Here is a 4,045-nt window from a genome sequence, read left to right as displayed (position 1 = left end):
AAACATATCCTCCTTCCATAACATATGTACCAACAATATACATAGATCAAAGAATCAGAGTCTAGGTACACGAATCATATATGATATACAAATAGAGGTACACAAACCAGGTATGGTATAAAAACCTAGGTATCAGATAATCTAGATACACCTGCCAGAAATAAAATCCAGAACCTAGTCCTAACCTCAATAGAGCATGGTATGTCACTTACTCTAGGAACTAAGGTACTCATGGTAATAAAGTACTCATGGCAATAAGATACTCATGGTAACAAATCACGAGATATAAGCACGGATACATAACAAGCGACAAACCTAACATGCTATGGATATCAAACAGTGACATACCAAAGACAAACATGTTCATTGCTTGCAGCTATAAAGTACTATGCATATCCAAATGACGATATCATAAAAGATAAGTCAAGAGGTACCCGCCTCCGATATAGATCGAATCGAACCAACCCGATGTCGAGACGCCCGTCTCGAATCACAGTCCTGTAACAACACGATATACAGATTTAGCTAATTACATATTAATTAATTAGATAAATCATATTCCCGAGAAACTAACCTAAATCCAAATCCAATTTTAAACCTTAAATGGGATCATCAACTCCTCAATCATTTCATAACTAATTCATACAAATTAGAACTTGCAACAATTATAATCCCTCACAACAACGTAATCATATAATCAAGATTACATCATGATCTATAACTAAAATCAAAACCCTATTCATTACCTCATAAGAATCAATCACTTACTTTCTTTTCACCAAACCACTACTGTGATACACAGCCGAAGAAGTAAGAGCAGCACATCCCTCTCTTGATCAGCACAGAACCACAACTTGGTTGCTTAGAAGAACCACCCAAATCAATAACGTTCAACTTGGAGGACCAACAATTGTTCTCCAACATGTTGATGCTTGGTCAACAACATGATCATCAATGTTGCATCAGTTTCTTGTGTTGGCTTCATGTTCCAATCAGCAATGCTCTTCATGGTCATAAGTCCAACACGAACTACTTCATGTTGCTGTTCACTGCCAATTGAACAACAAATTCCCAAAACTCACAATTGAAATCCTTACAATAGCATACCAAAATCTACATCTCGGTTGTAATTAACAAGACCATTACCTGACCTTCTCCGGCGATGGAAGCAAGCAACAGTGGCCGGAATGCTCTTCAAGTCCAGTGGTCGTCACCGAGAAGAGCAACAACCCTCAGCCGGCAGTGAAGAACTAGCAGGGTCCGGTGGTGTCTGTTGGCGTCGACAGCGGTGCCAGGGCACAACAAGAAGACGGCAGCCGACACGAAGGCAGAGAGGGCAAGGGAAGAAGAAGGTGGCGTCGGCACGGGGTGATCGGCAGTGGCGCCGGCTCTGTCCAGTGCGGCGACGACACTCTGCAAAGGAAGAGGCGTCGGCAGTGTGGCTCAGATCCATCACACAGTGGTCGGCGCTCGTTCTAGGGCACGGCTAAGGAGCGACTGTGGAGACGAGGAAGAAGTAGAAATGGGGGAAGAGGATCGGCTCAGTACCGACATCTAGGGCAGAATCGGTGAGAAAAGGGGAGATTTCCCCTTGCCACAGCTTGTACTCGAAGGAGAAGGAACCGCCGGCGCTAGGAGGTTAGGGCACGGGGTGATTTTCGACGGAGGAGATGAGAAGGCGCGTGGCAGAGAGGAGGAAAACGGCGAGAAATGAAGAAAAGGAAAAAGAAATAGAAAAAGAAAAATAAATCCAACTTTTCCTCGCTTAAATGGGTAATCCAAACAGGCTTTTCCCGGGCCCTATTTTTATCCTCGTTAACTCGTCCATACGAGTTCCGAAAAATTCCCGAAAATTTTCCAAAAATTCCAGAAAATTCTTTTATTAATATTCGCCTATTTTCGGTATTTTACACTTACGGTCGTGGCACGGGCCGTGTGGCGCCCGTGACCTAACATATAAAAAGGGCCTTTAACCCTTCTCCAGAGAGAGAGGGGGGGGGGGGGGGGGGGGGGGCCGTCAGAAAGAGATATACCTTGATGTCGTTCCATTCTGTCCCGGACCTTTGTTCGACGATTCGAGATCACCTCCATCACCACATCAACTCCTGAAGCAAAGGATTGGATCCGAAGATCACTGGACGACATTGAATAAGCATCACTTTTCCCTCTCTCTTCTTGTTTGGGGATTATATGTCTAATTATACTATGTCTTTGGGTTTTTCTCCTACGTCTATGGAGTAGATTCTTTGTTCTAGGATCAGGGAGTAGTTGTGGATAGGTATTGATGTATGACTCATGTTTATGCCTCTTTCTCATTGAATGATTTCACTTGTCTTGTTTCTATTTGATATGCATGAAACATGCTTCAGATTACAATGTCGTATTAATTGATTGTGCAGAAATTGCTAATTTTGTAAAGATAGGAACTTAGATCGTATACCCGAGGGGCCCTAGTGACATGGGTAACTCATTCACGGGCATCTAGGATACTCCCTTGAAAGGAGAGGCAATTCCTTACAAGGAAGTAGGAAACCAAACCAAACCCCTATCTCTATCCTTAATGATACCGATCAGATTCGTATTCTTGTGATCTACAGAGGCGCCCTAGTGACAGGAGTTAACCGTAATAGGATTTCACAAGAATCTTTTCTATTTAGTGCTTAAGGGTAGTAACTTGAACTTCCAACGAGTACATGTTGATTGACAATGAGGAAAGGATAGAACATGATACGTCAACTACCACCACAATGAAACCGAACTCCTAGAGCTCTTCCCAAGCCGAGTAAAACTCTCTCTCTCTCTCTCACTAGTTCTCACATCCACTTCCTAAGTTCTTTTCTTCTTAAGAAATAGTTCACCTACAACCATCGGTAGTTTAGATAATTCTACGTGAACAATCGCTAGTGCTTATAACCAATTCTTGTGGGATCGATAAGCTTTTATTACTGATGGCGTATCTGTGCACTTGCGGAAGCATAACAAATTTTTGACGTTGTTGCTTGGGACTGCGCCTATAACATTAGTGATAATCATATTGGATTAGACTAGACCTTATTTTTCTTTATTTCATATATATATATATATATATATATATATATATATAAACTCTTTCTTTTATTCTACACTAGGATTATTCAATATCTTGTTTTTTTTTTGCATGTGAACATCTAATCTTTCAGGAAAACTTCCACCGTTTGATCCAGAAATTGATAGAACTTTCCTGAGGAGAAGAAACTTGCAAAAACTCCAAGCAGAACTGCTTGACAAGCTTTTGAAGGACTACGCAACACCTTATGTATGAGGGCTTCGATCTAGCATCACTCGACCACCAATTGAAGCTAACAATTTTTAAATCAAGCCTGCAGTGATCCACATGGTTCAACAAAATTAATTTGGAGGAGGACCGCACGATGATTCCAATTATCACTTGGAGCTTTTCTATGAGATCTGTAGTACTATGAAAGTGAATGAGGTCCCTCTAGAAATAGTAAGGTTACTTCTTTTTAGATTTTCCCTGAAAGACAGAGCCAAGCAGTGGCTTAATTCTTTACCAGTAAACTGCATTACATCTTGGGAGCAGTGTGAGCAAAAATTTCTGGACAAATTTTACCCGCCAAGTAAAATTACACACATGAGGAATTTAATTGCAAGCTTCAAACAGGAAGACTCAGAATCGTTGTTCAAAGCATGGGACAGATTCAAGAGTATGCTGGGACAGTGCCCTCATCATGACCTCGAGAAGTGGTTGGTGCTACACACATTCTACAATGGAATCAACTATCACATGAAGGTGTCCCTGTAACGACCCACCTTCTACTAACTAGACTGTAAAGCTGGGAGTTACAATTGTTGTGCTAAACTTCACTATAAGGTGCGGAAAACTGAACTAATTTAAAACTCTATGCTATTTGCTATAAAGTCTAAAATTTATATTCAGAACACATTTATAAGGTTGTACACCTACTAAGAGGGGAAGCCAACTTGCTATCTGATCAAAAACTGAAAACAGACGCTTCTGGCTGAAATCGGACATTCCAATCGATCG

General features: G+C 41.2%; 1 non-coding gene across 1 annotated transcript; it reads right to left on the bottom strand.

Annotated features, from left to right (window-relative positions):
• Positions 1-3,629: 3,629 nt before the first annotated feature.
• Positions 3,630-3,735, bottom strand: LOC122044702. Its single transcript, XR_006129722.1, has one exon. It is a non-coding gene; the product is annotated as a small nucleolar RNA R71 (small nucleolar RNA).
• Between the last annotated feature and the right edge of the window lie 310 nt (positions 3,736-4,045).

This window comes from Zingiber officinale, chromosome 2A, assembly GCF_018446385.1.
Source record: "Zingiber officinale cultivar Zhangliang chromosome 2A, Zo_v1.1, whole genome shotgun sequence".
In the NCBI taxonomy this organism is placed as follows: domain Eukaryota; kingdom Viridiplantae; phylum Streptophyta; class Magnoliopsida; order Zingiberales; family Zingiberaceae; genus Zingiber; species Zingiber officinale.
This window is presented reverse-complemented; position numbering and strand designations above follow the sequence as displayed.